Source organism: Pyrus communis, chromosome 6, assembly GCF_963583255.1.
Source record: "Pyrus communis chromosome 6, drPyrComm1.1, whole genome shotgun sequence".
Classification (NCBI taxonomy): domain Eukaryota; kingdom Viridiplantae; phylum Streptophyta; class Magnoliopsida; order Rosales; family Rosaceae; genus Pyrus; species Pyrus communis.
Window position 1 is genome coordinate 26,078,216 of NC_084808.1, and position 10,697 is coordinate 26,088,912.

A 10,697-nucleotide genomic window follows, 5' to 3' on the forward strand; every position below is an offset into this window, starting at 1 on the left:
AGTCTGTGGGATGGCAGAAGTAAAACAATGGTTGGCAGTATCATTATCGAAGTTTTATTATCGGGTGCTTGCTAAAACTCAGTCAATCTGCATACCTACTAACCCACCAATCGCGTGCTTTCCATTCACAAGGATGGGCTCCTGCGTGATTTCGGTGTACCCGTCCGCATTGAACACAAGGGTAGGGCCAGTGTGTCGGACTTGACATTTTATAGTCATTCGAATCGTTAAAATATACTACTAAATAATCTTCACAACAATATATTTGTCAAAAGTATTACCTATAAAATTTTTGAAAAATATGAAAAACGATGGTCATGACTAGGAGGGCTGTGAAAATCTTCATGTGTACCCGCGCACACCGGAGAGCACGATTTCATCATCGTGACTGTACTCGCACGTGGCGTTTGATCGATCCGGTGGATCCCACAGGATAGCACCATCGGCCGGAAGGAGGAGATAGATGGGGCAATGGAGGGCTCGCGGACGCAGATGATTAATCTGACGTGGAAGGCGCGGATTGGACCAAAATGGATTCCGGTGTGGGTCCCGGGACTCATCGGTTCTCTGTTTTTTTCGTCCTTCTTCTGACTCGCTGAATAGGAAAATGACCATTCATCAGTCATTCACAGTCCCATCGGATTACATGTAACGGTACCTACAATTTATGACGTCAAATTACGAATACAAATGATTAAAGGTAACGTTATTTGCACATTATTTTTATATTTCATACTCTTCTCAATATTCGACGTAGAATGAATTGAAAAAAATTAAAAATATGTGAATAAAACTATTCATAATTAATTAGGACAAAGGCTCATATAGCACGAATACACTCGAACTATAGCATTTTCTACTGATCATACAACATTATGGTAATTTTCTTTCGCATAGTATTGCATGATTGATACAAAACGATATTGTTGTACTGTGGTATGTCGTCTGCATAAACATTTTATTAATTACAATTGCTTCCAAATTTTATTTCCAATCTTGCTAATTAGACAAGCATAATTGAATATTTAGTTAAATTGTTCCATCTTAACAACTAATAATGCAATAGTGGTTGTGAAGTGAATTTGAGTTAGAGCAATTTTATGTCAATAATCATGATTATTTGCAATTACAATTACGTTCAGGACCAAATGACATGTCGTCCTCACATAAATAAACAAGGGGTGTGATATCCACACACTCATTTTTACTTCTTCCACACCTTTTTAGTTTTTAACCGTCAGATCAGATGAATTGAAAAATATCAATGGACAGAAATTAACAAGGATGTGTGAGAAGTTAAAAAGGATGTGTGGATAGCACATTCCAATAAACAATCCTTAATGGCACATAGTGCCCATGATAATAAAAAGGCCTCTCGCACGCCCATCAACACATCTTAGAGGGCGGACAAAAAAAATATTCACATGCAGAGCTTTTAGAAACACAATGATTTGGGACATTAATATTTAAGAACGACATTGATCGATTTTCTAATTCATGAACTATCTTGATGGAGGGGTCAAATTTAGGAACCATTTATGATAAAGACCCATAAAATTTTAAATTACTCGCCAATTTCTTACTTCATGGATTGTTGATAGTATGTGGTCTAGATGATAGATGGTTATGTACATCAAACACCATTTTCAGATGAAAACATGATGGAATAAGATACATAGAACTCAAAACATAAGGTGGAGATATACATATTCTAATTCCGTGGGATGAACTTTGTTCTTTTGTTTTGAATTCTGGAATCAATAGCCTACTTAGTTGATGAAATGCATCTTCTTAATAAGGATGTAGAATTCCAAGTACAAAGTGGCCGGGCCTAAGGATTAGCTAAAACGCTGCGTAAGGAACAGAGAAAAGCCCGCGTAGCTTTTAAACTGGCCTTAACACCTCTCTCACGCAAAAGGTTGTCATATAAGCATGAGACCTTAGTTAAATCTTATATTTGAACCACGTTTATCAGGAAGCTGGAATAGCTCAGCTGGTTAGAGCGTGTGGCTGTTAACCACAAGGTCGGAGGTTCGAACCCTCCTTCTAGCGGTGTTTTTTTATTTTATAATTGATTAATGTCACTTTTTAAGCTGACTCCGTTATAAGTGTTAATTTTTTTATTTTTTATTTATTTTATAATTTCTTAATGTCACTTTTTAAGCTGACTCTGTTATAAGTGTTAATTCGTAAGTTAATCTCTGGACTAATAAGAATAAGGCAGGGCAATGATTTGCATAGTGCACCAAACCGAAGATTAAATGTGTAATTAAATTGAGTTTAATGACCTATGAGTTGTGACTTATCACTGGTATCTAGCTGCTACCCTACTAAAACAGTGGTTGTCCGTAGAACCTTAACTGACCATTCAAGGGAATAAAATCCTATACCTACCAATCACCTTTTCTGATTATATTAACCGACTTGGCCTCTTTACACCCTTTGGCAAAAGTAATTTACATCAAATTATCACTCCGATATAGACGATATGTGGTTATTGAAATATGTTACAGACAATTGTCCATGTCAGTACTCTTCGATCATAAAATTAATGAGCAAAATTATCGGGCAAAATCGTTGTTGAGGAGGTCATGCAAACGCACATACTAATTGCATGAGTGCAAAAAAAAAAAAAAAACCATTGTTGCAAAATAGTTTTATTTACATTTGTAGAAAAATGATTTTCACATCTCATTATTTTACACATTTTTTTATATTCTTTTATTGGCTTGGAATAAATAAATGAAGAATCAAAATCCAAAAAACAAATGAATGGTTTTATAGAAGAAAAGGGGAAGTGAAAATCACGTTTAAAAAGCAAAATAGACAATAACTAGGAGTAAAATTTTGGCAATTTGGTTAGGTAATTGGTTAGGGTATTCTCAGGTGGAGTCGATCATTTGTATTGAGAGTTATACTTATGCAAGATTCAACGGTATCCGAATATAAGGAGTTTAGGTCACTTTTGAGAATTTTTGAAAATTCGACAATAAAAAATTTAAAAAACATGTTAAAAATAAAAATAAATACATAGATAACGCTACCGATAAATGCCAAGGCATGAGAAGTGAAAGTGGGTTTTGTTTATGAGTTTACCTTTAAAGGACAATTATGGTAAATGCCAGGGCAATAGTTTTGACCAAATGTCTTGAAAAAGCTGGTGGTAAAAGGAAACCAGATGCCTTGCTCACAGATAATCAGATTCTTGGGAGTTGTGAGAGGGGGACACGGAGAGAGAATTGGAGATGATGACGTCGAGGGCGGATGCTGTGATTGTGGGGACCCATCAGGGGTATATTGGTCAACTCGCTAAGACAGGGGCGTTCCCGTTATTTTTGTTGAAAGTGAGGGGCGGTTTCTCCAGATGCTATTCGGTTTGGAAGCCCAAGAATCGTGGACACAGATCGACATAGGGATTTGAGAGAGAGAGAGTATTTTTCAAGTTTGGGATTTAAATGGAATTTCACGCCGCAAGATTTCGGACTCATAAAAGACATGAACGGACAACGTTGGAATCTCAATGTTATCCCTCTGAAATACTCCCGCAGTAGCTTAAGAATCCCCCCTTAATGACGGTTTTACCCTTCGCTTAATGACTGTTTTACAATGGAGAATTTCTTTTAAGTTGGATTTTTTTCTTTCAAAAAATAAATTGGTTTTTGGGGCTTTTAGATCTAGGTCCAAAAATATAGGTGGTTTTTAGGAGTGAGTCTAGTTATTTAATTTCATGTTTTTATATCTTTTATACTCATTTTATATATTTTTTTAAATATTAAAAATCAATTAAGATCTAATATTATGCATTTTCAACTCCAAAAAATCTAATTAATATCTTATAAAAAAAAACTAATATACTAACATAAATTATCTATAAAACATTCTACCTTAACTCAAGTAACAAATATATGAATGTATATTATACATGTAGGCGAGATATGAAACCTAATTAAAAGGTAGGAAAAAAACATAATATACCTACAAACAAAACATATTAATCTGTGACACGTTGATTATAAAAAAGAATCTGTCATATAGATACATAAAAATAATTAACCTGTAATATAGGTTGATTATAAAAATTAAAAATAAAATCTATAAATGGGGTTTAAAGCAGGAGGAAGAACAAGAAATAACAAAAAATAAATAAATAAAAAGAAATAATCAAAGAGATAATTAGGAATAAATTTGATTTTTATAATAAATCTTATCATTAAATAGATAATTATTGATAATAAAATAATTAAATTTAAGGAATTTGACTTATTTTAATAAATTAGACTTATATCAAGTTTCCCCTTGATTTTTTTTCTTTTCCTTATCCATCAATTAAATTGTTAATAAGAATGGGGGCATATTTGTCATTGTAACTACGCTTAAGTTGACAGAGAGGAGCTCTCTTACTGATTTTAGGGCAAATACTTCTCCCGTTAAGTTGGTGGAGAAAATATTATTTAGACACGTAAAATTAACCATATTGTTGATTATTTTTTAAGACATTTGGTCTTGCGTATAATAGATGAGTAATTCTCATTAGACACAAAAATTGATCACGAGGTTGAATACCTTTTTGACACCTGTAGGTCTCCCATTTTACATATAAGAGAAATGCCAAGGGAATCTCTTAAACTGGAACTCTCCATGGACACTCAGTCACTTCACAGTTTAACGTCAATTCATGTGCTAACATTACAAAAATTATGTTGAAAATACGAGGTGGTAGGGAGTCCATGAAAAGCTCCACTTTTGAGAAAATCTCCTTAGCATTTCTCTACATACAATGATGGACAAAAATATCTATCAAAAAGGTGATCAACAAACTAACTATATTATTGAATACCTTTCTAATACATGTCGGTCTTACTTGCAACTGTGGACGGTCTTTATTTAAGCGGCAACAACAACGTGGTCGTCTAAAGTGTTAATAACATCTTTCAAAAAAAAAAAAAAAAGACTTCGTTAACTTGAAGTGATATATGTTACATAGAGAATTAGTAACTTAAGTGTTTAGGAGTATTGTTCTATGCACCGAAAATCCTATGTTCGATTACCTTATCCTCACATCACTTACTGACCATTTTTGTTCGCCACCTCAAATGGTGGTACTGCTCACCACTCTATTTATTGTCATTAGACAAGTTTAAATTTTGAGATTTGTATATATCCACTGCACAGATCTCAAAATTTAAACTCATCCAACAATAATAAATAGGGTGGTGAGTATTATCATCATTTGAAGGTGTTGAGCAAAAATATCTCCATCGCTTGAATAAAAAGCAATGATATATATTTTTGCCGTCCTTTGTATTTAGTAGATTCACATGCTTCACAATTTGTATTGTTCGACCAAAATTGCGTGCAAATGGGCACCTGTGTATGTACCCATTAAACTATAGGTCCCAGAAAACAACAATTAATTAGATGAATGATCAAAGTTTGGTGACCTCAAAACATATGTTTTAATTTGGTTTTCAATTAGGCCACGACCCTATTTCGTGCATGTTACATTTGTTTTCAATTAGGACAGCTACTGAAATTGCACTAATTGACATGCCTAATTTGCACAAACAAATCGCACCTAATTGTTTAATTTTGGTTTGCAAATCAATTTCCAACCAGGATTCTTTCACAGTCGGAAAACCCTAAAATTCCATGACTTTGCCAAATAAAACCCCACCGATGGTGATGACTTGTCCATTTGATCATTTTGGGCGTTCTATTCTTGCTGCAGGCTTACCTTTCTCGATGCTGGGATTCTGTTTCAAATCTTTTTCCGTTTCCATGCACATGCATCAAGTTGTGGGAATACCAAATTAGGCAATTCTTGAAAGGGAAATAGTTTTCGCAAACCTTTTTTTTGGTTTTTCGTTCTGCATGCTTATGTTTATTTTTGTCACGTGAATCTTATTTGATCTACGAAATGTAAATATGAGTGTGCAAAAATCACTTATATGCTCGAAAAGTTTAACCCTATAAAATTTGATGCAGTTTTTATAACTAGTGTTTTTCGAAAATCACTTACATTCTCTTCAATCTACTTTTTTTTCAAGTTATAACCCTCTCCTCTCGTTATTGTTCTTTAGAACATTAATATTTGCCTGTAATCAAAACAAGCTTGAGTTAGGGCTAGTTTGGGGTTGCCGTGCTTTTTTCAAAACTGCTTTTGTTGTACTATGAGAATAAACAACTGTGAAAAGAAGTAGGTAACAGTTTAGTAGATTATAGTGCTAAGAGTATTTTTAGCAAAAACAAAAAAGTGGGGTAAGATTTTCAATCTGAAGTTTTATTAATTGGTACTGTTCACCTGACTTCAATAAAAAGAATTGTTTTTTTTTCAATACAAATATATATATATATATATATATATATATATATATATATATATATAGCTGCTTCTAGTTTTTGTTGCTTTGAACCCATGAATTAAAGATTTTTTTTTTCATTTACCAAACACAATTGAAATTCTAACTTTTCTAAAATGCTGCTTTTAATAAAAAAAAATTTAAAAACCTATCTTTACAATTTACTAATTGAAATTTACTATTTACAGTGAAAATATTAAATTATTGAGAACAAATTTGGCAGGATAATCTTCTCAGAAAAAGGAAAAGTTTGGTAGGAATTTTATCAAAGTGACTCCGCCAATTCTTGTTTTATACACACATAGTGCCCCTTAATTTCCAAAGCCAAACTTTTGTGCAATTTCATTTGTGCGAGAAGAAACTTATCCAAATTCCCTTCAGTCAAATCACGGATCAATCTAGATATTGGACAATTAAGTCTTGTTGCTTTCATCTTTAAAAAATGTTAAAGAAAAATCAATAACATGCCCCCACAAGTTAACTCGTTTTCGAAAACTGACCCTCAACTACCTTAACTTGACTCGTTATAGTCTAGTTTTGGCGGTGTAGAGACGAGAAATATTTCATCTCGATTCATAATGAGTACTTGAGATTCTAAACAAATTACAACGCTCAAGCAACAAAACACGAGAAACAAGAAGTATTTCATCTTGATTATAAGAGACATCAAGATTAAGAGCAAATATGCCACCAAAGAAGGAGGAGTGGTAGGAGCCAACAAATAGGTGTGCCGGTTTAGTAAAGTCAAGTCTTTAAGTTCATAAGTAACCCTATGATCCCGAACATATCAAAAGTGAAGTGTTGTGCCAACCTAAACCGAGATAAGGATACATGACTTAGACTTGAAAACAAACAATTTGCAATGCCTCGGTCTTAAAGGCAGATAAGTAAGACCTTCTCTAATTACCAATATTTTCATTAACCTTCGTAACAAATCCAAACGCAAAACTAAAAATATGTGAAAAAAAGATCATGTGAAAGCCAAGACATAAAAAACCCGTAGTTCTGTCACCGAAATCATTTGTACCAAGTCCATGCTGTTTTATTAACTCTTGTAGTTGAAACCAATTGAAGGGGGATGGGGTTGCTATTCAAGGGAATAAATTGAAACACTGAGTTGGCTTTTGCAACTGTTTCTGAAAATTGTACAGAGGAGTAGATCTCAAGAACTCATTGTTCCTGTAACAAACTAGGGTTCCATCAATTTACCCGGAAAAAAAAAAATTTGTCTTTATCTGAATTTTTTTTAAAAGAAGACAAGCGGGTTGTTTTGCCACGAAAATTCACTATTATGGAAGCCGGAAAAACACATAGAGAGTTGTTATCTGATTTCAATAAGTTTTTTTCCACCAGAGCCTCTCACCAAATTACCCACAAAATGGAAATAAAATTAGCGTTAATTGACCAAAAATCAACCTTTTATATTTAAAGCTTGAGTCAATCAAATTTTGTGGGACCCCATGCACCATAAACCCTTGTGGGGCCCTTAACATCTAGTTTGCCAAATCTTCCTCTGGTTGGAAAGCCTCACACATTTTCCATGAAAGTGACTAATGGGGGAATTAAAGGACCATCGGAAAAATATCTAGGCTGATTAAATAATTAACAACCAGTTATTCGTTGTGCTCAATTGTATGTGGGCATTGTAGGTTGGATGGATTAGAGAGTTTGTCTCTAGTTACTTAAGTTAAATGCTAACCTCTTAGCATGCGCTATGTGTTTGTTGTTGACGTTTCTCGCATGTATGAGTAAAAAATCTAACATATCAAATGAAAAAGAGGAAAAAAAAGAAAAAGAAAAAAAATGCAATGATTACTTTACTTGTTTAGAAGGTTAATTATATTTCTTAATTTTTTTTTTGTAATTGATAATCTACTTTAATCTACATGTATGGAGAAGAATTCAACTCAATCGCATCTAGGAAAAACTCATTTTTTGCTAATGTCTTATGCTTATTTTTTTAATCTTTTAACTATAAAAATTGTCATTTGTTCAACTTATATGAGTTTAACGATAGGATTTGACTACAATGCTTTTAGATGGTGATTGTATTAAATACATATATTCACATGAATTAATTTGATCTTCAAGTAGTAATTGTATTATATAAGTATTGTAATTAATTCTTTAATTGTATATTGAAAATAAATTGCTTGAATTTTTCTGGGTAGATTTGTCAAAACCACTAGAGAGTCATGAGAGAGAGACAGATACATACATACATATATATATATATATGCATTTTTTAAATAGGTTTATACGATTGAAAAAGAGGATGAAAAAAGAACTTTGACTCAATGAGTATGTACAAGAAAAGGTTTTCATGTCTGGTAAAGAGAATTAGAAGTGGTTGATTCAAGTGTCTTGAAGTTTGAGACATTCGGTGGAGATACACAACCAATTTATGATTAAATATCATCTAAATTATATTTAAGAAAAATATTCATAATCTTCATTCTGATTTTTAATTAATTTTTCTAACATGACCAAGATGAAGCAAACGTTATAGCGCCACGTTAACTAGAACAAATGTACTCGCTTTGAAAAACCTAAGTCTCGAGTACGATTCCTTCCCCGTGAACTTTAGGTTGTTGCAACTTGGTTTTGTTTTGTAGGTCGGATTTGCCCTAGGGTTTTGAACAACTCAACCTCCATATCTGTGTTACTTGAGCTAGGCACCATGTTTAGTTTATGTCCAAAACAGGTATGCATTGTTTGCTTTGCCCAGACCATCCACTGATGCCATTTTTGGGATTGTATTTTGGGGTCGCGACTTTGCTGGTTTTGTTTGATGGACATTTCTAAATATATTTCAACACACTATTAATCGCAATTTTATTTTCCGTTTTATCTTATTTTGTATTAAGGTTACGCATATGTAAAGTTTTGTCCAAAAATAATATCGGTGCAATCAGTAGCATAACTATTTGTTAAGTGTTGTGTTTTATTTTATCAACTTTTTGGTGCGAGATCGTTTACATTATTCAACATTTTGTGTCAATATTTGCGCACTTGGAGTGAAAATTTTAAAAAAATTGTTACACATAGGTAGATTACCCAGCTCAAGGCCAATGATTCCTAACTCGAGAGAACCTTAGTAGAGATGCCCTACCAACCCTAACAGTGTATAGACCTGAGCAAGGTCAGATGAGAATAAAATACAAGAGAGCACACTGTTATTAAAGTATTTACAGATGACGTGATTAGTCCATACTCAACATGTTAATCAACACTTAAATAATAATATAATTATCGACAACCACGTGATATGGTTTACAAAATATGATTTAAACTGGTAGTCTCCCAAGCATAACCCTATTTCGAACAAGCATTAGTTTTTTCAAATCGTAAATTAGAATTTCAAGAATTTCACCGTTTATTTTTAAACAGAGAGTAATTGTCCCATAAAGATAGTAACGGACCAAAATTTTTATTAATTTTCAAATAGAGATGTACTAATCAAATAATTGGATGCATTTACAAACTTTTTGTTTCCCGAATATCATTTGAAGCAAATTTATTTGCATAAAAATCTAGTATACCCAACAGCAGATTAACGTCGCCCGAGTAATTATTTTCATGAAGTATATGATAAGTGAAATCTCTCCATAAATTCACCTTCTATAATGATTAGTTTGGTAAAACGAAGAAAATCATGATTAATTAGCTTGTAATTAATAAAGTGATTAACATTCCTAATTGACCTGGCACACTCATCGTGCAATCTAAGATTTGCTCCAAAACAGCCACGTGGTAGAGGCTATACTATCTGCTTTTTTAACCAAATAAACTCGCTGTTACAAGAAAAAACAGAGTACCGGCCAATCAATGCCAAACAGCAGAAGCATAAAAAATCCCATTTTCGTAAATAAAATGCATCCGGAAGGGCATTTGTTTGCTGTCATAAAGCCTCAGGAAACCTCATCCTTGCCACAGTACCAGTGGGACCCACATTTTGTCTGCTGGGATTAACCGATTAATCACTGCTTAAAATGGGAAAATCCGAGTGCTTTATGTGTTAATTAATCAGTGTTTTTGTAACAAACCTGGGCTCAGAAAGCTTTGGTGTGCCTCCTGCTGTTGCAGTAATGCAGGCGTTGCATATGTTACTACATATAATATATATTATATGTGTGTGTGTATATATTATATGTATTTAATCTGCTATGTAGTCTACCAAGACTTGTTTCATAATATTTTTTAATATCTGTACCAAAAGCAAGGAAGGTGGAGAGAATCTAGAAATGCCCATTTCTTTTCATTTCCTGGAAAACCTATATATATATAAATTATTGGTAAAAATATTGATGGAGAAAAAAAAAATAGAGAGAGAGAGAG

The 10,697-nt window shown here is 33.1% G+C and overlaps 1 non-coding gene across 1 annotated transcript; it reads left to right on the forward strand.

Moving 5' to 3' along the window:
* Positions 1–1,978: 1,978 nt before the first annotated feature.
* Positions 1,979–2,052, forward strand: TRNAN-GUU (transfer RNA asparagine (anticodon GUU)). The gene has a single exon. It is a non-coding gene; the product is annotated as a tRNA-Asn (tRNA).
* Positions 2,053–10,697: the final 8,645 nt, after the last annotated feature.